This window comes from Sus scrofa, chromosome 1 (genome assembly GCF_000003025.6).
Source record: "Sus scrofa isolate TJ Tabasco breed Duroc chromosome 1, Sscrofa11.1, whole genome shotgun sequence".
Lineage (NCBI taxonomy): Eukaryota > Metazoa > Chordata > Mammalia > Artiodactyla > Suidae > Sus > Sus scrofa.
In genome coordinates, this window is record NC_010443.5 from 56903188 (window position 1) to 56928716 (window position 25529).

A 25529-nucleotide genomic window follows, 5' to 3' on the forward strand; every position below is an offset into this window, starting at 1 on the left:
CTGAGCTGCCCTTGAGTCTCTTATCTTTGGAGATACCATACCTACTAAATTAAATTTGGTTTTCTCCTGTTAATCTGTCTTATGTCAATTTAATTATTAGACCAAAGAACCTAGAGGAGAAGAAGGGAAAATTTTTCCACCCCTATGTCAACTTCCAATGACTTGGTCTATTAAGACTAATAAAGCACACTCTCAAAGCACCTTAAGATTTTATGAAATAAGGCAGACATTCTGTCTCTTAGGAACATCATCTGTTCCCTACATTCTTTGCAGGCTTATAAAGCATTAAAGGCCACTAAGGAATGCCAATAACTGATAAACACAAGAATAAATTAGACCAGTTGAGCAAAAAACTACTTAAGTTTGGAATGTGAGTGGTACTTCTAGTAACGCATTTAAGTATGTTGCTGAAGGTTATAAACATGACTAAAGGCATTTGTTCACTGGATGCAAGTAGAAAGTGTGAAAAATGTCCCCAAATCTCAACTGTGAAATGGTGAATTTCTTAGCTATCATTTGAGCAATAAGAAATTAATCCCACCAATAAGACTGTGAATCTCTCACAAATTGCTGGTATCACAAATTTAATGTTAGTTATATATAGCAGTGGTAATTTATTTCCTATACAACAAATGTGCACAAAAAGCTCGATAAACCTCATTTTGAAGTAAGAATAGTCACTGTTCATACAAATAGATGTTAGAAAAGGAAGTGAATAAAAGCTGGCTGACATTTAAAAATCAATATGCCTCTAATTACTATGCATATGCATTTCAGGAAACTTGCCAATTATCTATTTAGTGTCCCCTTTCTCCAACTTCCCTATCTAATAACTACCTTCTAAGCAAGAAATATCTTCAATATGTCAGTTATATAGTATATATTTCATTTTTAAAATACTGTTCCTTCTCACTCATGTATGTATTATTCCTTACCATATTATATTACTACCTTCATTTGAGTAGGCTTTAATATGTTATCACAATTTAAAGGCCTGCTATGTTTAAAATAATTAATATTTTGAGAACACAAATACCAACTTTTAAGATGGGACATTTCTTAAAACGTTCTAACCCTTTAAAAAGATTATTTCACCAAATTGGATACATAATTACTGTCAAATAATAGGCACCATTTTATTATGGCAGGGTACTTGCATGTGTAATATAACAATCACACATGTTAAATCCTCAGCGTCAAGGCATTTATTTGACACTGATAGATTCATTTATACGTATATGTTAAAACAGAAATACTAAATAGACTCATTTAGTACCAGGTAATTGTTTTGCCCTTCTGCAAAGTGGATGTTAATATAACCTTTATATAAATGCTAATAGCTCCCAAAATATTTTCTTGTAACTAAGTGCTTCTATAGTGTGGCTACCAAAGACATTTTTAGAAAGTAATAATAAGAAGGCACTGCTGGGGAGGAAAAAAAAGAAAATCTATTAGAGCTTTTGAAAAAAAGTAGAGATACGCAGGACTAATATTCATTTTGCTTCGATTTCCCAAATACAAATATTAACAAATATCTATCCTGAAGAGAAAGCTGTAAAATTACTTCCAGAAAAGTTTCTCACATAAAGGAAAATAAAACTTGGCAGGTAACAGAATGAACATTACTTAAAAGAACCTCATTCACCATCATTCACTGATGATAAATCAGGCTTAGAAAAAACTGCTTTAAAAGGAAATTGAGTCTATAATTATTTCAAATTAAAAGTAAAAAAAGGCAAAAGGGATCTTTCTAAAAATAAGCTCAATAACTCAAAATTAACTGTTCTGTCTACAAGCCATAATTACATTACTCACAAACTGATACATTTTCCAACTGCGACAAAATACTCTGAAAAAACCTACAGTATCTTGAATACTAACTGACAAATAAAATCCCACTTCTAAGCCAAAGAACAAGTTCTCCAAAGAACAGATTACATCCAATATATTTACTACTAGAAAAAAAGAGAAAGCAAATCACTTAATATGAGATCAATAGGGCCCTTCTGAATTTGAGAAAACGCACATTATTGAGAAGGCCTAAATTATTCTGTGCAGTACTTCTAGTAGAATGAAAGGAGCATATGTATATGTCATTAGGCCCAGATGAAATCTGAATGAGCCAATGACTGAATTTATTATTATCCTCACAGACTTTTCATAGCCTACATTTTTCTCTTCTGCTTTGCTTTTAAACCCTGGTATAAGAGAAACAAAATGCTCTAGACTTTCATGGGGGAAAAAAAAATCCACCACCATCACCACCAACTACATGTTTAAATAAAGAATCTGTGTGCCAGTAGAAACAAAGTACCAGAAAACGATGTTGGTGAAATATATAGTGAGTGAAATAAACAAAAGAAAGGATAAATAAGAACCGAAGTAAACAATAGAAAGTGCCATTTTGCAAAGGCATATAAGAAGAAATGTTCAGCTACCAATATTCAGGAGAATAAACACGAACATAATGTGTAACTATACACAAATGAAAAATAGCCCACATTAAGGGGAGTGTGGATGAAAAAGAACGAACTTAAATAACTTCAGAAAACAGAATTCTGACTGTATTCTATAAGGCTACAGATAAAAAGAATTGTACACAAATATAGCTCTTAAGTTCATCAACTTGTTTCTCACAGGGGTGAAGCTTAGCAATTTTGAAAATAGTTCATGCATATACAAGAATTTAATACACCGTGGATAAGGAGATGCAGATTGCTCACTCACTGTACAAAGTTATAAATAAAAAGGAAAGGCTAGAATTAACAAGATGGTGTTGGATTAGAATCAGAGGTATTAGAAAATCTCCTGGCTTTTAACATATTCACAGATAGATAAACAAATAAATAGAAGTGTGTGTGAGTGTGGGGGGTTGTTTGTCAGTATACAATACATTCCTAGTTCTGACAGCTGAGAGGGTTTTTAATGACAAATAGCCATGAGGGCCATGCCAAAGACCTAGATCTTGGTTTCCAACCATCATTCTTCATTCACCATTTTAAAAACACAAAAACAAAAACCTGGCCTCCTTGGAGAAAGGGCTGATTGCTGGACTGAGGGAAGAAAAATATAAGAAGAGTCTGAAACATCTTGTGGTACAGGAAAAGTAAGGAGGTATGGAAAAGTGAGGAGAGCGCTTGAATTGAAGCTGTCCGTTCTCAAAGACTGAGGCCAAAACTTGAAATAAAATCATAGTGCTGGATTATACCCCACTGAGTAAAATATTCCCAAGTCCTTACTAATATAAATAAGTATAAGAGGAAGAAGGGACAGCTGTTCTTTACATTCCAATCCCTATTAATGCACTGAAAAAGAATGAAGGAAATTGAAATTCACCATATTTGAAAAATTCACCCAACTGAAACTGAAAAACAAGAGTAATGACTGTTGCAGTCAAAATCCACTGAAAGATACTAAAACTAGAAGATGAAGGTAGGATGAGAAATGTGATATTTATCTAGTCTCAAAGTTTCTCCCCAGAAAACACTTATTACAAATATATATATATATATATATATATTTCAACTTTAGAGTACAGAAACCCAGCAGACTAACTTAACCAAATAATCAAAATTACTAACATTTTCTAGATGCATTACATAGCCAACTCCCTATGTAATGCATCTAGAAAAGCATACTGTCACTTTGTGGTGTTCTCGTCTAAAAATACTCCCCTAAAAGATCAAACTAAGGGGCATTCTATACAATAACTGACCAGCATTCTTCAGAAAGTGTTAAGATAATGAAAACTAAGAGTGAGAGTGAGGTACTGTCACAGATTATACAATATTACATTAAGAAGACATGAGGCCAAACATAAAAGAACATAGGGTTGCATCTATGTAAGGGCCAAAGCCAGGCAAAACCAAACTCTAGTGTTTAGAGTTGCAAACTAAAGTAATAAAAGTATAAAAAGGAGCCAGACGTACAGATAATGGTTATCTTTGGTGGGAGAGAGAAATCTATAAATGAGAAAGAGCATGCTGGAGATGTCTAGGATCTGGCAGTATTTTCTGAGTAGTGGTTAAATATGCGTTGGTTACATGAAATTTCACTAAGCTATACATTTATGTGTATGTGCTTTTCTGTATGTGTATTATATTTCATACTAGAAAAGGTCTTAACATAAAAAGCACAAAGAAAAAAACCAACATAAGCAACCAGTGAGAGAATGAGAGTGATTCCAAAATGACGGGTACAATATTAACTGGTAAATTAACATATTTTAATATTCCTATATAAATTGGTATTTTAAGAGATGAGCTTCCAGGGAATCCACAAATCACTCATCCCCTTCTTCAGTCCTAGTACTACAAATTCCACAGCATAAATATAATATGAAAACACAGAACTCACATATCTGGGCATAATGGTTTTAAATAGAAAGGCATAATTTAAAAAAAAAAAAAAAAAGAAACATAAATGCATTAAAAATGAATAGGCAAATTTTCCACTCCCAGCCAAGAGTAACAAGGACTGAACTAGGCCCTACTCCCACTAACCAATTAAAAACACAATGTCGAACAATGGTTTTCAGAAATTGGACAACAGGTAGCACAGGTCAGTACCTGAGTGAAGGGAAAGAAATGAAGTGAGTCCTATCACTGCCCCAGCTCACCACCTGGAGCCCATAAAGCCTAAAATATTTACTATCTGAGCCCTTAGAGAAAAAAACTGCCACCCCATTGCAGGACAAATGAAAGCATGTGTCTACGAAAGTTTCACAACAGCTCCACTTACCATAGCCTAACACTGAAAACACCTCAAAGGTCCATTCACACACAGGTGAATGTGTAAGTAAACTGTGATATATGTATACAACATCCTGCTCAGCAATAAAAAGAAATGGACTACTGATACATGTAACAACATGGATGAATCTAATGTTCAAAGAAAGCCAGAGGGGGAAAAACACACATATTGTATGTTTCCATTTATCTAAGAATCTAGACAAGGAATACTCAACTGCAGTGGCTGCCAGAAAACGGAATGAAGGGGTGTGGAAGGAGAGAGGGAGGAGGGATTAACAAGGGGCAGGAGGAACCTTTTCTGGGTGATGGACATGTCCATCATCTTATTTCAGGAGAGATGATTTCACACTTAAAAATCAAACTGTGTGCTGTAACTATGTGCAGTTTATCACAGACCAATTACTCCTCAATAAAGCTATAAAAAATAATGTACAAACTTCATCTTCCAAGTTTGCTAAATGTACAAAAAAAAGTCTACAAATGTTCATGAGCCATACTGCAAACCGAGCCTTCACAAAATTCTAAATCAGTCCACCCTGATCATTCTAAATGGAAAGCTGTTTTATTATTTGAAGAACTGTCTGTGTAAACATGAAGCAGAATAGTCTGAAAAGAGGATTTTTAACAGGGAAATCATTAAACACACAAAGCACCCCACCTAGTTTGTTATCTACTGATCATAAGAATTATTCTCCAGCTTACTCCTACCTACAAAAGGAGAGGTGAATGATTTATGTAGGGGTTAGCCTCAAATCTAAACATCTGAAATTACCTGTATCATTATCATATCCATAAATTTTCATCTCCTGGACACTGATTCCAGGATGTAGTGTAAGTCACATTTGTTAAAAGGTTAATACATAAAATAAATGAATAAAATTTTCATTTCCTGTATTGGGAAATTCTGAATCTTATTTTATTTTTTTCCCTCTATTTTTGTTGTATAAGTTTCCCCAGTACACTTCAGACAAGCATGTGACTGTGAAGTCCTCTTCCCCTGGGAAAATGTGGGAACATTATGTTAAGGAGCCATTTCGGCAGAAAAAGTACAAAAGATGCTGCGGAGACTAGAAACAGAGAAATTTAAGCTGAGTGGATATAATTCACAATTCCATTTTTTTTCCAGTCTAAATTATAGCACTATGTCACATGTCACCAGCTATTTCAATAATAGCTATGATCAATCAAAGAGAGAAATGCTGTTTTTAAAATCACCGACCCCAGAATGACTGAGATCATTATATTCCACACTGCAAAGAATTACTGAAGATCTGAATTTCACCTTCAGAGAACTCCCCACAAAATGCTGACCAACATGTAAACTACCAAAACTAAAGAGAACTGCCTAAGTATCTCTTCGATAGAATATAATTTAACTACTAATTTTAATTTGAATACTCCGAGTAAATATTATATATGCATCCTTTTTCTTAAAATATAGACTATGATAGATATTGAATTAGTATTTTTTTCATTGCTAGGGACGTACTAGCTATCTTTACTTTTTAAAGTAAATAATTCTTTATCATTTTCATGACTTTATTTATAAATATGAATAAGACTGTTTTGAGTTAACAGACAGTTCCTGCCTTAATTCAATCAGTATGCTCTCTTATTCAGACAGAGTAACTTCTGACTGGTTTAGTTTATAAAGCCTTTGTAGGAACTTTTTACCTAGCTGAACAGACTCATGTAGAAGAACTTGAATTACCACAATTCATTTTATCTTTTATTTTGATATCTGTTCAAAACACATAGATAATTAATGATACAATACTAGAACAATTTTAATTACTTCAACTTTATTGTACATCAATTACTTTGCTTATGAATCACTATATTTATCCTTGACATATGCCTTGATTAATTAATAAAAGTTAACACAACGTGTGAGATAGTTCAACTTCAGTAATATAACAACTATAATCTAGTCTAAGTATTCAAGGTGAAGTTCCAAAATCTCATATGCTGGCTGATAACAGGAAATCATAACTCATTCATAAGAAAGATACTTTCACTGGATAGTGTCGGCAATGCTACAAAGCAGGATGGTTTTTACATTTCTTAAAACTATGAATGTAAACTAAATGTTACCCCACTGTCTAGGACCCCCTTTTATAAATGACTTAAAGACCCCCATGTCCTTATGGTGAAACTAATTCAGCTACTCCCAAAAAGCGAGATGGAAGTTATCTAATAATCACAATACTTTTCCATTCTGTTAAGTGACTGATGTGAATTCTTCAAGTGGGTTATGGTCATTACAACCTCAAAATGTGCTCAGCAAATCCATGAGGGGTAGTCATACAATGCTATCTTTTCCTCAAATAAACTAACCGAGCTTTCAGAAATAATTAAGCCATACAGAAGTATAATTATATAGTTATTTCATTGAAGATATAGATTTAAAACCCATTCCTCTGTGCACCAATGTTCACAGCAGCATTATTCACAACAGCCAAATGGTAGTAACAATCCACATGCACATTTTGTTTTGAAATGTGGTATATATTTTGTTTATGGAGTATTATTCAGTCTTAAAAAGAAATGAAATGCTGACGTGCTACAACATAGATGATCTCTGAAAACATTACACTAAGTGAAATAAGCCAACCACAAAAGGTCAACTATTGTATACTGCACTTGTACCAGATTCCTAGCACAGTCAAATTCATAAAGACAGAAAGCAGAATAGTGGTTACCAGAGACGAAGGTGAGAAAGAAACATAGAGGTACAGTGTTTCTGTTTGAAATAATGAAAAAGTCTGGAAACTGACAATGGTGATGGCTGCAAAACATAAAAACGTACTTAAGATCACTGATGGGTACACTTCAAAATGGTTAAAATGGCACATTTGATGTTATGCATACTTTACCAGAATTTTAGAAAATCTAAAATATAAGCCTATCGACAACTTCAAACATTTTTGATTCCCATACAGATTGTCCAGACCTCCTTTCTCTAATCTCCACAGACCAGCCCTTTCTCTTCTTACTCAAAACAAAAACAAAAACAAAAACAAAAAACCACCTTCTCATTGGGTGAATACCCAGTGCTGAGGTACAAGTTTATCCATCTTTAAATGCGTATGTATTTCTATACATATATTATTAGTTTACCTTCTCATCTCCTTGCTAAAGCTATCCAGCCTCCTATTTATTTGACTTTCCCAACTTCAACCCTTATTCTTTCTCTTCAAGATCTGCGGTCTTCTATTTTCTCCCATTCTGCCAGTTAACAAGTAGGGTTGCAAGGTCAGGAATGGTCATTCTTAAGCTAAATCAAGTAAAAATCACTACAGAATGGATAATATTTATGGGAGTAATCTACCCTCAGACTGATGACTCACAGATGAAGATTTTTGGGTCCTTTCTGTTCGGACTGTTACGATGCCGTGGAAATCACGCTGGGATACTTATTACCTATATAACTTCAGGAAAATCATTTAATTCCTCTTTAGCCTCAGTATTTTATTGGGCAAATGGTTATGAATGACTTACCATAAGTTCTGACTTGGTAAGAAATGTTCTGATGATTAAATGAAATAATGTATGTACTTAATTAACATTTGTTCGATCTAAATCAGCTGAACACATTAAATGAGCAAGGTATAGATCCAAATTAGGGGATGTTTCTCTAAAAGAAAAAAATTGGGAGTTCCCCTCGTGGCTCAGAGGTTAATGAACCTGACTAGCATCCATGAGCATGCAGGTTTGACCCCCACCCAGCCTTGCTCAGTGGGTTAGCCTGGGAACCTCCATATGCCACTGGTGCAGCCCTTTGAAAAAAAAAGAGAGAAAAAAAATTAATTGCATTGTATGAAGTAATGAAGTTTGTGGTTAATGACAAATAAGAGTTAAAATATAAATCTGTCAGAATGTATATGATCCAGGCATGTCTATATGTATGAAAATAGGGAGAAAAAGAGAAAGGTGAATGGTCAGAGGGGAAGATAGAGACTGACTGAAATAATTAGCAGAGATAAGTTATCTGGATGCTACAAAAGCATGTATTAATGTGGAAGAACTAATTTTCCAAGTTCTGGGTGAACTATCCATCATGATAACCTAACCCTTTTTCTTTGATCACACAGCTACAAAACAATCTTCTAAGGATTAAATAAGTTTCTGAATAGTTAGAAATGAGATGCTGTAAATAGAAATCTGAGTATATGCATGTACATGAGTGTGTATTTATATGCATGTGTGTATACATGTAATAATAAACAGTTGACAATTGGACAACACATATCAGGAGCACAGACGCACAGAGAAGTCGAAAAGCCCAGGATAACTTAGAGTCCGCCCTTTCTATACAGTTTCTCATTCACAGATTTAACCAACCATGGATCCTGTGGGACTGTAGTATCTACTCTTGAAAAAAATCCACATATAAGCGGATCTCGGCAGTTCAAACCTGTGTTGTTCAAAGGTCAACTGTATTACTATAAATTATTGTTGATAGTTACAAACCCGTAATAACAATTATAGTTGTTATTCACTGAGAACTTCAATGTGCAAGGCCCATGCTAAATTTTACATTACATGGGCCTTCTCTCTAGCATTAATTTTAATTTGAATACTCCTTTAGTGTTAGGCATTTAAGATTGTCATTTAAATCTTGTAAAGGTATCCTAAAAGTTAGGTACCATTATTATCTCCATTTAATAGATATGGAAACTAACAGAAATTACTAATTTGCCTAAGGGCACACAGCTTGTAAGAGGTCCAACTGGGAATCAAACTTCTCTTCCTCTGGCTATTTGTTCTTAATTCTCATGCTGTATAGGCACTGTTATAATAATTAAGAAGTTTGATTAAGGATCATTAATTCCTCCCCCCATGATCAAGCCTAAGAGATAACTGTCTGGGGCTTTCAAAGCTCAACCCAGCCTCTTCGGATATACAGACTACTTCCTGAATCAAGACGGTCTACTTTAAAAGGAGAAACGGGGGGGGGGGGGGGGTTTCCCAGCCTGCTCAGCAGAAACAAATCTGACTAGTACCCATGAGGACGCAGGTTCGATCCCTGGCCTCATTCAGTGGGTTAAAGATCTGGTGTTGCCATGAGTCAGTGGGTTAAGGATCCAGCATTGCTGTGAGCTGTGGTGTAGGTCAAAGATGCGGCTTGGATCCTGTGTTGTTGTGGCTGTGGTGTAGGCCAGCAGCTGAAGCTCCAAGTCCACACCTAGGCTGGGAACCTCTATGTACCAAGAGTGCGGCCCTAAAAAAGATACACACACACACACACACACACACACACACACACGGAGAAGAAAGGGGGGGAATCAACAAGGGAGGAAAATCAGGTCAAACCTCTATTCAGTCTTGGCTCTTCTACCATCTTCTTTCTCTTTATGAAAATGAATCATTTACTATATATCATTTATTTACAGAGTATACCAGAGTCTAAGGCCAGGTATCAAAGACATAAAGATGATTCCTACCTCAGGAACTCAGTCTTTTTTTTCTTTTTACAGCCATGCCTATGGCATATTAAGTTCCTGGGCCAGGGGTTGAACTGGAGCTGCAGCTGCCAGCCTATGCCACAGCCTGTGGCAATGCCAGATCCGTAACCCACTGAGCAAAGTCAAGGACTGAACCTCCATCCTCACGGACACTGTCAGGTTCTTAACCTGTTGAGCCACGATGGAACTCCAAGGAACTTACAGTCTTAAGGAGGCAGCAAATCTGAAATAGTTAAACTACAAAAAACTGAGGCAAACTGGCAAGTTCTGTAACTGACCCACAGGAACTATGAACTACAGTAATCTACTAGAGATTTTTTTTCAATGTCCCCAATTTTATTTTGTTTTATTTTATTTATTTATTTATTTATTTATTTATTTCAGTGGTTACCCTTATTTGTCTCATTTTAGTTACATTCCTTTAGACTCTAATTAGCAAAGATAGTTTATGATTTTGCAGGGGGTGGGGGTTGGCCACTGAGCCACCAGGGAACTCTACGATTTTTAAACTCTGAAAGTAGAGGCATGCATGTTAAGTGCAAACTCACATGCTGGATTTCAGGGAATTCCTTTAAACGTATACCCTCGACATATGACTCAACACTGGAACCAATGATGAAAGTTTTCATGTTTTAAGACTTTCTTATTAAATACCATGAAGTGTCATCATATAACATTTTATACTATAATCCAAAGACTCAAGTACAATGCCTAATACAAGATGAGTGGTCAATGGTTGCTTGGTTAAGTAAAAAAACAAACAAAAAAAAAGTAGAAGAAAAACACAAACAACACACACCTCCTTGGGGAAGAATTAACTACTGATATTGTTAGCTTTAAAAAATACTGAAAAATAAATGTAATGTAGATTTTTAAAATAAGTGTATATGAAGCAAATTTATATATAGATGCCCTAAAATATTTTGATACATGCAAAACCAAAACTGACAGCTGAAGTTTCACCGTGATCTAAATAAGATAAAGATTACCTTCTTGGGAAATTTAAAGTAGGATTTCTACAAATGAGAAGACAGGTGAGGCATAACAGAAATAATGAAGAAGCTTAAGAGCTTCCAAAAAGAAGGAGGTAGATGCCAGAAGCGAGAGGCCACAACCAAGTAGCCTGCAAAAGGGAGACCACATAAAAAGCTATATGAAATGAAAAGACAGAGATATATAAGCCAAGATGAAGGAACAAGACAAAACCCCCCAAAAACTAAATGAAATGGTGATAAGCAACCTCCATGAAAAACATTTTAGAGTAATGATAGTAAAGATAATACAGATCTCAGGAAAAAACTGGAGGTAAAGATCAATAGATTATAAGAAACACTGAACAAAGAAATAGAAGATTTAAAGATTAAACAAGTAGAGATGCAAAGAGCTTCTGAAAATTCTTCTTCAATCTATATTTGGAAACACTGGCCTGAAGTATTCATGTCAAATTTGAAATGTTGCTGTATTACATCCTTATATTCATCCTGGACTTGAAATATCTAAAAGCATCTGTGACATAACAGTCAACAAACATTGCCTTGTAAATGTTCTGATTATGACTAAGAGGGCCCAAAGTAATTTATTCTAAGAACAAACAAATATTTCACTTGATTTCCTAAAGTTTGGTTATTATTACAGAACTCACAAAATAGCCTCTTTCTAATGCAGAATTTCTGCATCAGGAGTCTGATTTGATATGTGAATCACTGGGATGAGAACAGGAAAAATGGGAGAGCAGAGGAGGAAGGAGAAGTCAGAAGAACAAAAGAGATGCCAACAGCAGAAGGATTTCAGTGAACTGACCAAAAGAGGTTTAATCTGCAAATACTTCTGTCTCCAAAAACATAAAAATTGCCCAACAGCAAAAAAACCAATCAATCAATGGAAAAATGGGCAAAAGACCTGAATAGACATTTCTCCAAAGAAGATATACAGATGGCCAGCAAACACATGAGAAAATGCTCAACATCGCTGATCATAAGAGAAATGCAAATCAAAACTACCATGAGATATCACCTCACACCAGTCAGAATGGCCATCATTAATAAATCCACAAATAACAAGTGCTGGAGGGGCTGAGGAGAAAAGGGAACCCTCCTGCACTATTGGTGGGAGTGTAAACTGGTACAGCCACTATGGAGAACAGTTTGGAGATACCTTAGAAATCTATACATAGAACTTCCATATGACCCCGCAATCCCACTCTTGGGCATCTATCCGGACAAAACTCTACTTAAAAGAGACACGTGCACCCGCATGTTCATCGCAGCACTATTCACAATAGCCAGGACATGGAAACAACCCAAATGTCCATCAACGGATGATTGGATTCGGAAGAGGTGGTATCTATACACAATGGAATACTACTCAGCCATAAAAAAGAATGACATAATGCCATTTGCAGCAACATGGATGGAACTAGAGAATCTCATCCTGAGTGAAATGAGCCAGAAAGACAAATACCATATGATATCACTTATAACTGGAATCTAATATCCAGCACAAATGAACATCTCCTCAGAAAAGAAAATCATGGACTTGGAGAAGAGACTTGTGGCTGCCTGATGGGAGGGGGAGGGAGTAGGAGGGATCGGGAGCTTGGGCTTATCAGACACAACTTAGAATAGATTTACAAGGAGATCCTGCTGAATAGCATTGAGAACTTTGTCTAGATACTCATGTTGCAACAGAAGAAAGGGTGGAGGAAAAAATGTAATGGTAATGTATACATGTAGGGATAACCTGACCCCCTTGCTGTACAGTGGGAAAATTAAAAAAAATATATTAAGAAAATAAATAAATAAATAAATAAATAAAACAAAAACAAAAATTGTTCTCAAGACTTTTTCCTTTAATTAACAAGAGCAAGAAGGTAGCAGCAGGCAAGTCTTAGAATCAGTATGATCATCGATTCAGTGAATGCACTGAGATGCCCTTTTTGGGGAGAAGGGAGAGGAATAGGAAGTCTGCTTTGGGTGGGTCAATGAGGTAGAGCAATGTGTTTGTTGCCTTTGAGATCCAATTAATTTTATAAGAACATGGAGATAGCTCTACATTTTATATTACAAGGTACAGTGCTTATAGGAATAACAATCTTTAACACCAGAAAACACACACACACACACACACACACACACACACAGAGCTAATGAGAAGGAAAAGACACCAGGGATTTATCTATTATGCAAAAGTAATATAGAGATGGCTACAAAGAATCTTACTATGTAAGAGCAATGGCACTGATAGATTTCCTGTCAGATGTCAGATAAGAAGAGCCTATTAATATGATGCCATAATTTAAATGGTTCCAAGCAGCAAACTGAAAGCTAAAAAAACATTTTCAACAACTAGTACTGCTTTTAAATAGAATTCTACTGTAATACCTAAAAACATTTCAATCACTCTAAAAGGTGAAATATAATTTAGTAAGGCAAATCCAAGGTAGTTTAAAAATAAAGTGCACATGGATTCCATAGGTGCACATGCAGAAATAAAAGTAAAATCCAAAGGTGCACAGCTACTGAGGGAAATTAACTATTTCATTAAGTACTTAAATTTCAGCCGTATGTCATCCATTAGAGAGGTACATACAAGTTCTAGGCATGGCAGTCAAGTGAAAAGAGACTGAAGAGAAATAGCAAATTAGATTCTACTTATCTGCTATTGACATAAATAAAATCAGCCAAAATACTTTCCTTCATTTTTTTTCTTAGAGTACATTTAATGTTGTTTATAGACTACCTATCAATGTCGCTTATAAAATGCCTACCACACTTGTATGTACTGAAAGTTTTAACCATAGTTTAAAGGCAGTCTGACAAAGTGTAACTCCAACTATGTCGTTACTTATAAACTATGAAAAGCACAGTACTTTCAATTATAACCATTCCAGGCTATGAAAAACACTATTATAAAAACAACCACACATGTTATACAGCTTGCAATTAAATTTCTAATGGATGGATGGGTGTTAATATAAGTAACTGACCACAAATATGATGGCCCACTTTAAGTTACAGATTCTATATACCTCTGTCTTAGGGAGAGTTGCTGAGTGCCAGGAGTACCATGAATGGAAAAGAATCCATTTCTACAAGGACTCTTTGTAAGACAGAGTTAATATATTAGAAGTAACACCATAATTCCTTCACAGGAATAATTAATATTTAGTCTAACTATTCTTCCCTTTTAATTAATATTTCATAGCCCTTCCTTCTCATTGCTATTCCCCAAAAGAGCATTTTGCAGAAAAGAATGAGGAAACTGAACCATCATGCTATAAGAAAACCCAAAAAGAGAGAGGCAGGAACAAAAGACAATTGATGCTGACTGCATCAACAAGCAGACACAATTACGCTGAAAAGAAGTCCTCATGCAGAAATAAAAGTGCAGAAAGACCTCGATGCTAAGAGAACCTTGCCTCAGAGAAAGTGACACTGTCAGTATTCACATGGGAACAAGGTGGCAACAAGTTTATATATATACAGTTTATACAGTTAGAAGTATAAAAGGGAAGAGCTGGCAAAGTTTCTGTATAAAACTTGGTTATTAAAATGCCTAAAATCTAAGTCAATGACTTAGATCAATCTCTGACTTCCTTATCACTCAGCAATTAGAAGCCTCTACTCTCATAATTCTGCCTCTAGTCTTGCAAAGTGCCAATCACCTCTACTTGAAATATTCCTCTTTTCCAATAGCAGCTATTGTTCCAGACAGCTCCAGTGCTGGCTCCTTGTGTGAAACTGACCTTGACTGCCCCACCCTCACTGATTCATCACTACTCCAAATCCCTCTGCAGCATCAACAACTGTGCCACCCAATTTAGTCCTTATTTATATACTGTCATACATAGTTCACTATTGTTTCATGTCTTTTGTTTTACCACTACACTGTAACTCCCCGTGGGAAAACAATATGTAGGATTTCTTCTCTATCCGTCACATTGCTTATCATTGTCCTAAATAATCAGTAGGATATTCAATAAGCATTTGTGAAATAAATTATAATAATGATTATACTAATAGCCAATATTTACTAAGCTATGTGTATCTGACAGTGTGCTACTGGGCTCCAATTAATTTTAATCTTCATGATAGCTCTATGAGAAAGGCTTTAATTAATATTAATGATATTAGTATTAATCCCATTTTATTTATGAGAAAACTGAAGCTTAGTTTAGTAACAAACAGGATCACAGGAGTAAGCTTCCATTTCAAAGGAATATGCTACCCAGAAAAGATATGAAAACTATTACAACTGGTACTTGGTGCTTTCGATCTGTGCAAAGTGTCCTAAGTAAAAGGAAAAATAGAAAGGCTAACTACCTAGCTACTGCTGCAAACTCACCAAGCCGTCAGGGGTCCTTAAAGCCAGTACCTCTATCTGTACCTGGAACTCACAAGCAAATGTTACAAACTAGGAACCCAGTAAACTTGAACAGTGAATTCCCTGTTATAAAAAAATACACTTCAGAGTTCCCATTGTGTCTCAGGGGTTAAGGACTTAATGCTGTCTCTGTGAGGATGTGGGTTTGATTCCTGGCCTCACTCAATGGGTTAAGAATCCTGCACTGCTGCAAGCTGTGGCACAGGTCAGAGATGTGGCTTGCATCCGGTGTTGCTGTGGTTGTGGCATAGGCCGTAGCTGCAGCTCCAATTCACCTCTAGCCTGGGAACTTGCTTATGTCGCAGGTATGGCCTTAAAAACAAAACAAAATGAACAGAACAAAACAAAACCCTTCTTTGCTTCTCTCACATTAAAAAACATAAGAAAACTATTTGTAATCCATCATTCTCTTTCTGGTTTTATGAGGGCGAAATAGTCATTAATAAAGAAGGAAATGACAGTGCCCTTATTTAAAAAACACTGTCACTCTCTGTTAAGGTCACTGACTCCTTACCCCCACCTCCAGTAAAATCCACAACTTAGTCTTAATATTACCAAACAAAAGATTGCAAGATTAAGACATTTAGCTAAAGTTTTAATTAGATGGAATCATTCCTTGTTCAATTAGGTAGACAAAGGGTCAAGTAAAATAATTTCAAGAGTCCTTTGAGGATATTGTACTTCAAAAAATAAATGTATAATATACATGTGATATACAATAAATTTGAATTACATATATACATATAATAATCTATAATACAAAGTAATAAACCATGTTTACCAAATCAAATATATGAAAGATCACTTTTAAAGCAAACAGGATTCCAAGTATACCTTTTCTTTCCCTCGATTTGCTTTAATACTAGATTTACGCTAATATATGGATGACTAATCCCATAATAAAATACCTGCTATATCGAAAGACAGGATGTTACACAGAAGACAATTACAAATAATGATTAAACAAATTAAAAACATCTAGCTCAAAACTAATGATCAGAGAAATGCTATCCTAAAGAGCCTTGAACAAGACAGAAAGACTGCGATTGACCCCATACATCCAGGTTCTGTTTCCATAAATCACTTCACAATGGTTGCTCACTAAGAACAGGTAAGATAATAGGGGCCTAGAAGTAGAGCTGATTTACCAGAATCCCATGGGATCAAGAAACATATTTTACATTACAGATTTTTTTCCTCCTAAAAGTTTGCTATTCTGCATTTGCAAACTTCTAGACCCAAGAGACAAACCTCCTACCCTCTAAGACTCAATTTTTTTATTTCTCCAATTACAATTTATATTAAAGAATAAGGGTGGAGTTTGGCTTTTAGTGACTACTATTCTATTAATACATGTAGGAAATCAGTGACAATGCCCTATTACATTTGTGAAGACTGAACATGCATAAAGTTTAGCGGCACACCAGGCCTTTGCCAATGATAAAAGATGACAGAATAAGAATGCAATCTGTAAGGGTTTAATTCCTATCTTTAAAGATATACATACTGAGAGTATAGAATCAGGTGATAAATGTTTTCAAACAATCTTGGTGCCAATACTCCAGCCAAGGTTGACAATATCAAACATCTTTCCTTCCTATGTTGTTCTTATAAAGGATACAATTACAATCAGTAAGAGAAGGAAAGATACGGCCCTCCATAAATAGGACAGGTATCACCTCTGCTATTCCCCCCTCCCTCACAAAACTTGCTAGGTAGAAATCTATTTAGGAAAAAAAGAACCCAGTGGTCATATCAACTAGATACTTCTACATTAAAAGTTTAAATCATATTTTTTTTTCATTCTGTCAAATGTTACTGTGGCCAACAAAAAATATTTTAAAAACACTAAGTAGTAATAGCTATTTTTAAAAAAGGGAATTATACTGGACATATAGGACATAGATGATGCAAAGGGTCTGTCTTATATCTGCTCTTTATACTCCATTACGGTGCTGACTGGCTGTGCTAGAAAGAGATAAATCACAATTCAGGGAACATCATTTGGTTTAAGCAGAGTTAGAGCGCTACCAGAATGATTTCATCAAAGGATTAAGAAAATTATTATAGCGAGCTCTTTATGACTTCTTAGGGGGAGGGAGGTGGCGAGGGAGAGGGCAAGTGCAGAAGTCAGGGTTTTCCTTCTTTCAGGCAAGGAAATGGCTAGGGACATCGCTCAGAAGATAGTTAAACAGTTCTCTGAAAAAAGGAGCTACAAACTACGTAAAAATCCTAGCTGATATCAATTTACCTTAATTTAGAGAGACTTTGATGGCAATCCTTTTCCAAATCATGACAAATGCTATTATCTAAAAAGCATTTATACCCTCTTCAAAGTACAAAAGGCCTTCAAAGCCATAGGCACTATGTTTTATGCTGAACAGCAGACTCTACCCTCAATAAAATATTATGTCTTAGTGAGAGATACTGAAAAATTGAGCTCCATAATTCAATGTAATACATTGAATACAGAGAAAGAGGACCAATGGACTCAGGTGCAAGGGGTCTACCAGGTAAGACTGCATCTGCCAGTAAGGTTTACTTCTCTTTCTAATGTAGTTTTTTTCTTTTCTTTTCTTTTTTCTTTTCTTTTCTTTTTTCTTTTCTTTCAAGAGTATATTTGAAGTGATGCCCTATCAACACATTTTGTAATTTAGGTTAAAGAGCTTAGATTTTCCTGGACTAGGCAGGAGGTTCCAGTGAAGGCAAGCAGGGTTGGGGGAAGGTGGAAGCCTTTCAGACTGTGCAATCCAAGGATTCTCTCTTCCATGTCACAGTGACATACTATTTCTTTCAAATCCCTCTTTGGGGTCAACGAATCCAGGAGGGCTTCTGCAGCCAAGCACAGTTCTCCTAGTTGTCTGGTTACCCTCACTGACCACGGTCCCAAGGGTAATAGCCCTGTTTCCTAGAGGACAAACCAAGGAAGGCCATGTGAGGACACAACCAGGAAGGGGACCTTCACCAAGAACCCAACCACACTGGCACCCTGATCTCAGACTTCCAGCCTCCAGAACTATTAAGAAATAAATGTTGTTTAAGTCATCCAGTCTGCAGTATTTGTTATAGTAGCCTTAATGAAGACACCCTCTGTAAGATTAAATGCACATTCTAAAAGGTATTTCTAATACAATTTTGTTCAGCAATAGAAGCAAACTTCTACTCAATCTATGTGCAAACTACATCCAGAATTCTAAGAGTCTAATCTAAAGTCACTAGGTTTTATTATACTTATGTATTTAAATGTACTAGTGGCCTAAAGATTAAGACTATTGCCTTCATCCATCTGAAATCATTACGTAGGTTCTTTAAAAAAAAAAAAAGACCAATAAATTTATTATGATAAAAGAGACAAAATATAAATTAAAAATGGTATTTGCATTAAAATGACTATTTTATGTATTAGATACCAGATTTTAGTTGTCTTTCGTATTTTCCAAGCACAGTATTTTAAACTCTTTAAATGCTGCCTTGCAATCATATAAATCTCAATAGAAAAGTACAATCTGATCATGTCTGCTGGTAAACAGAGGTCTAGACAGCAAATGATCTCTAAAAGGACAAGTTTCCATTGAATAAGTCCAAAGCACTTAGTACTATGCTATTATATACAAATTCAAGGAGGCTAACAAAATAACATCAGTAAAAGGAAAATTTTATAGAAAAGGGTATACTCTCCTTAAACAAGAAAAAAGATTCAAAGATTGCAAAGATTCAAAATTATAACCTAAGGAACATATTTCATAATGAGTTCTTTAAGTCAAATTATTCTTAGTGAATTGTTTTTGGCTTAAAATATAAAAGCTAGATATTATTGATATGCTTAAATGTTTTCTCGGGTGAAACCAGAAATCTTTTTCAATGACAATGCATTTTTATCTAGAAATAAAACATTTTACTTGTTTTCTTCATCATGTCTAACTTAAACAGAAATTTAGCCTTATTTTTGAATAATCTTGAGACAAGTTTTAATCTTTCAATATGTTTTACAAATAAATCAAAACTACTAATACTTTATCCAAAATGATTCCCCCCAAAACTTCAATTACAAAAAAAAATTTCATTAGAAATTTTGACATTTAGAAAATTGGCTTTCTAATAATTATCTATCAAGATTATATATTATATACTTAGTTACTAATTCTTTCTGATTTTTCTTACAACTGCATTTTTCTAATTATTTAGGAATACCTAAAGACACTTTGCCAAGAATAAGATACAGATTAGTTTATACCTTAACAATCTATCCAATCCAGTATATATGCTCAAAAACACATTGCGTATTCTTAGAAGTGTTGTTACAGTACAGTAGTATTATTCAGAATGTATTAGTGGTTGCATTTTAATAATACTTGCCTAATAAATGAACTATCCTTTGTGTAGAAGTTTACAGTCTATAGATTCCCTTCACACAAACTATATCTCATTAACAATTCCATAAAGCTCTATTTAATGGGCCCTAATCTATCAACTCACTTTGAATAACTATTAAATTGGTACACCTTAATAAAGCTAACAGGCTCCATGTAGCATGTCCGGACAAAGAAGCAGCCTTTAGTACTAAGGAGTTTAAATTAAAATTAAGGATTTTTAACAAACACTTGAACATGGCGATCCTACCCATAAATATATAAGTGGATAAACAATTAAAAAGAAAGGTTTTAAGAACCATTCATTAGTTGTCTCATTCATTCATTTGTTCACTTTTTGAGCACCTACTATGTGGTAGGCCCTATTCTGGTTAGACGGGTCATCTAGATGATATGTATTACAATGGAATATATATTTTAAAATAATTGATAAGTGATCATCTGATTTATCACCACGTGAATTAAAAGATTACTGGATAAATAAAATCTTAATAATTCTAACCGGGTGACGAAAACTGACTATGAATAGACCAAGAAACTAAAAATAAACACGTAATTTGACAGCCTAATGAGAAATAAGCTGAACAGAAACAAAATCAACATATCCATATTAAAAACCAGATCTCAGAACAGGGTCACGTGTTTATCTTGTCTTCAGGGAACTGAATCGATTCAAAACACATACTTGAGAATAGGTAGTATAAAACAATTTATTAAGTACTGTGAGAGTCAAGTTAATAGCTCAGTATAAAGTAAGGCAATATATAAGAAATTTTAATAATAAAAAGAAATTATAGGACTTCAAAGGTAGAGAAGAATTCACTGGAGTGAGGAATAAAGTTTATAATGATTTAGTTTCCCTATAGGCTTTTTTAAACTTGGACAACTGAAGTATGGACTTTACTTTTTAACTTCTTTAATATCAACCTCAAACTGAGTCATTTTAAATAAAATACCCATCATGAAAAACAGAAGCACTGAATAGGAGAGCAATACATTATAACCCAGTTTTACCTGACATTGACTAGAATTTTAAAAACAGTGTACAGAAAGAGAATCTTAGGAATAGGAGAAGAAGTGAAAAAAAAAAAAAAAAAAAAAAAAAAAGCAGAGAAGATATCTCTGTTGGTGCTACATTATCAACAATGAACTGCTACTTGAGGATTCACGGTCCCAAAGACAAATCCACAAATATGCGTCCATGATCAATATAGAGCAGGATTAAGAGCTAAATTAGAACCTGGACTCTTAATTTTTAGTAAAAAATCCTTCCCAATATAACAAACTACTATAAAATATTTTATATATTTCAAACTAACAGAAGACAAATATGGAATAAAATTTAATTTTAATAAGCCAGTTTCCAAGTTCCAACTTAGTTATTTTACACAGTTGGTGGTGGTGGTTATTATTTAACATGACAAGCATCGCTAGTTTGTAAACCTACCATAAATTTTCAGTAAGTTTTATATTATATATGTGTAACATATAAAGTTTGGATATGTAGTATATTTAATGGCAAGTATACACACTATATTTATATGTTTGTTATACATATCACGTTTTTCAGTTTTCCTTTAAATTGTAAAAAATGCAAATAATTATATTTCTTATTAAGGAAAAATTCGTATTTTTTGAAATTGAAATTACTGTCTGTTTTATGGACTCTTTATTATGCTGCATATGAAAAAGGGGGTATGATAATGATGAAACATTCTTAACGCATCAGACTGAAAAATTAGATATTTACAGACCATGTCTGAAGCTAAAGTTCTGATTGGATAACCCTTTTTCCCCCTTTGCTCTCATTTTGAAAGACGTATAAATTTAATTTAGTTATTGGCATGGTCTACTGGACTGAGCACAAGATGGTAGTAAAAGAAAAAATATTTAGAGGTCCAATCTAGGTCTATTGTTCCAGTTCTAATCTCAGTGTACTGCATGCTCTTGGATAAGTCATAAACTAAATGACATTTTTCAATTTCCCCATTTGTAAAATGGAGATAACTGGCCTAACTCATGAAGACATCATTTGCTTTAATTAACTGGGTAAAATACTGTGAAAATTAAAAAAATGATGAAAACATTCACTTCAGTTAAACTTAAACTTAGGTTATTATTCAAAATGAAATTCTTAGAATGCACATTTTAAAATCTAAACTTAATATTCTGAAGCCCAAGTGGTTGCGGCCAAAATGGGCAACTTCATGAAACCTGGAAAAGTGGTGTTGGTCCTGACTGGTCGCTACTCCAGACGCAAAGTGGTCATTGTAAAGAATATTGATGATGGCACCTCAGACTGACCCTATAGCCATGCTCTGGTGGCTGGAATTGATCGCTATCCCCACAAAGTGACAGCTTCCATGGGCAAGAAGAAAACTGCCAAGAGGTCAAAGATCAAGTCTTTTGTGAAAGTTTATAATTATAATCACCTCATGCCTACAAGGTACTCAGTGGTTATTCCATTGGACAAAATTGTTATCAATATGGATGTCTTCAGAGACCCTGCTCTCAAACGCAAGGTCTAACAGAGGCCCAAGTCAAGTTCGAGGAAAGATACAAAACCGACAAGAACAAATGGTTCTTCCAGAAGCTGTGGTTTTAAGTATGTCTTATTTCAGTCATTAAAAAATACAAAATAATGGAGTTCTCATCATGCTGCAGCAGAAACGAATCCAACTAGGAACCATGAGGTTGCGGGTTCAATCCCTGGCCTCACTCACTGGATTAAGGATCCCGCGTTGCCTGAGCTGTGGTATAGGTTGCAGACACAGCTTAGATCCCACATTGCTGTGGCTGAGGTATAGGCTGGCAGCTGTAGCGCCAATTAGACCCCTTGCCTGGGAACCTGCATATGCTACACGGGTGCAGCCCTAAAAAGATGAAAGACAAAAGACAAAAAAAAAAAAAGTAAATAAATAAATAAATAAACTGACTATTCTAACAACATTTGTTGAAAACCACCTGACTCATCTGTGCCTTCATTTATCAAAGGATACGGAGCAGTGTCAAAGTCAAGTGACAACTTATAATTTAGAATAGATACTTTGACCAGCTCTCTAGCTCCACAGGTGATCTGTGACTATGTAATAAAAGCCCAGATTCAGTTAACAACCCACAGCAAGATAAATGATCATCCAAGATAAACTGAATATAACAGAATCAGTTTCCAGTTAACAATGGAAATGATCAGAAAAGACCGAAGTTATTAGCAATACAATACATTCTATCATTCCTCAACTAAATCATAAATTATGGTTTACTAAAAAGTATAGAAATTGATATATTTGAAAACTAATCTGATAGAAGTGCCACTTTTTTTTTTTAACATCTTCCTTTTCTCAGTTGAGAAAGTTCTTGGATGGAGACAGATACCCTTTTTAAAGAAATATGCACTACTTTTAATTCAATAAGTAATTAGTGAGCAACTACAGTATCAATTGTTCTTAAAAGTTTATGCATAATTAAATTTTATAAATTAAATTGCATGTTACTGGGACTTCTGCCTCCAGGAAGATGGAGCAGACAAACTTTTCCCTATTCCTCCTGCTAAGTACAACTACAAAACAGGCATACTGTATATGACACAAACGTAAGAAGGTAGTCCAAGTAGGCACTCGAGACCCTGGGAACAACACGGTAATGAATCCCATGGGTGTGTGTTTTTTGCTTCACGTATTTCAGACTAGGAACTAGAGAAGCCAGTAAGCTAATGGGAGGAGACAAACAAAGAAAAGCCTGCTCTCTCCATCCAGGAAGTGGGCAGCCCAGCAAGACACCTTAGATAATTACCACTTTACTCTAGTGAAACACCACAGAAAAAAAGTTTGCACCATCCCCAAACCCAAAGGCAAAGACCAAAGAGGGAGCCGAGATGTCCATCCTCACCAAACTATTAGAATGAAGCCCAAACCCCTGATAGGATGTGGAAAAAGAAAGATGACTAGGGAGCCAAAGGCTAAGGAGACACCCCCAGGAACCACAATGATAGTGAAGACTATGGAAGAACCCACATTCACCTCCACACAGCTGTAAGGAGCGTCCCCCACCATCTCTGGCTGGGGTGGTCCAGGAGAATCAGGACTTTCACCACACCCAGGGATAAGAATGCCATCCCCTCTCCAACACACAGTGTCAGTGGAAGCCACAAAGAGATTCTGAACTTACACACACCCCCGCCCCTCCCTGCCCACCCCCCACACCTAGTAGAAACAAAGAGTATTTTCCAGTCATCTTCACCCCACAACCATTCTACAGAGGCCAAGTGGAGATTTGGACTTCCACTCTCTCCTCCCTTCCCCTGACGGAGAGGTGTCAGAGGAGAAGTCTACTTTTAGAATGACAAATATGCTACTGACTCACCTAGTTAACTAAACAGTTCATTGTTAATAGGGTTAATATCTATGCCTATGCTAGACCAGATCATAAAATTCTGGTTTTCAGAGATTCCAATGAGCATAAATATAAGATGTATCAAAACATTCCAGGAGTTCCCATCATGGCGCAGCGAAAACGAATCCGACTAGGAACCACGAGATTGCCAGTTCAATCCCTGGCCCCACTCAGTGGGTTAAGGATCAGGCGTTGCCGTGAGCTATGGTATAGGTCGCAGATGTGGCTCGGATCTGCTGTTGCTCTGGCGTAGGCCTGCAGCTGTAGGTCCAATTTGACCCCTCGCCTGGGAACACTCCATATGCTGTAGGTGCAGCCCTAAAAAGACAAAAAAAAAAAAAAAAAAAAAATTCTCATATGTATGAAACAGAATATAGATGAAAAATAAAAAAAAGAAAATCAAATGACAGGTATACTTTGAAAAAGTTCCAAAGAGTAACTTATATAAGTATAAATTAGCCAGTGAAGTTTTGGCAGACAAACATAATTACAGGGAATTTTGCAAGAACATTTCTAATGCTATTGCTTCAAAAATACATCTAGGATTTTTGTAAGCGTAAGGATTCTGGATCTAAGGAACTTTCAAAATGTGTTGACACCTTTAGTTTTACTGAATCATGACAATATTCTGGGGCATTAGAGAAAAATTCCTTCATTAATAACATTTGTATCTGTATATATCTCCAAAATGCTAAAGAGGTCTAATCTTATTTCTTCAATATGACAAAATGGAAAAAGTAAGAGTCTAGTGTAGATTCTTTTGTACTTAAATATAAATTATTCAATATCCATTATTCAACAAAAATGCACAGTCCTCCCTCATTATTCCACAGGGGATTGGTTCCAGGACCCCCCTGCAGATACCAAAATCTGAGGATGCTCAAGACCCTCATATACCATTTATAGTACAGTACAGTCAGCCTTTGTTACAATGGGAACTCATGGATACAGAGGGGCAACTGTACTGGTCATCAATTATGTGACAAAGATTCATTCACTCATTGAATAGGTATTTATTAAATGTTGCCAATATGCAGAACGGAGATCCTACAGGAAAAAGAACAAGAGCTTATTATTCCAAGGAGCATAAGGACAAGATAAAAGGAAAAAAAATTCAGTCCACTCTTGTCATTCACAATCAGCAGTATCATTAAATTAGTGAATAC

At 35.3% G+C, this 25529-nt stretch overlaps 1 protein-coding gene and 1 pseudogene across 2 annotated transcripts in view; one reads left to right on the forward strand and one right to left on the reverse strand.

Annotated features, from left to right (window-relative positions):
- RNGTT (RNA guanylyltransferase and 5'-phosphatase) overlaps window positions 1-25529 on the reverse strand; it is a 209122-nt gene that overhangs the window by 50324 nt on the left and 133269 nt on the right. The window lies entirely within an intron of this gene.
- LOC110260328 lies at window positions 17841-22705 on the forward strand (annotated as a pseudogene).